This window comes from Selaginella moellendorffii, unplaced genomic scaffold (genome assembly GCF_000143415.4).
Source record: "Selaginella moellendorffii unplaced genomic scaffold, v1.0 SELMOscaffold_105, whole genome shotgun sequence".
NCBI classification, from domain to species: Eukaryota; Viridiplantae; Streptophyta; class Lycopodiopsida; order Selaginellales; family Selaginellaceae; genus Selaginella; species Selaginella moellendorffii.
Genome location: NW_003314366.1, coordinates 462,132 through 462,365, shown reverse-complemented (window position 1 = coordinate 462,365; position 234 = coordinate 462,132).

Genomic DNA, 234 nt, shown 5'->3' with positions numbered 1-234 from the left:
GTGCTTCACCATATAAACTCTTATATAGTCATGATCCAATATTACCAACAGAGCTGGGTTTACCTTTGCGATTGCCACAAGCTGCCAATGCTAGGTCGTGGGATCAATATTTGACAAGCATTCTTCCACTTGTTTGAGTAGAGTCTGCCGAACACTTAGGCTGCATACAAGTGGGACAACAACGGCTATACAACTCCCATCATAATCCACTTGCAGAGTATAAAGTGGATGATT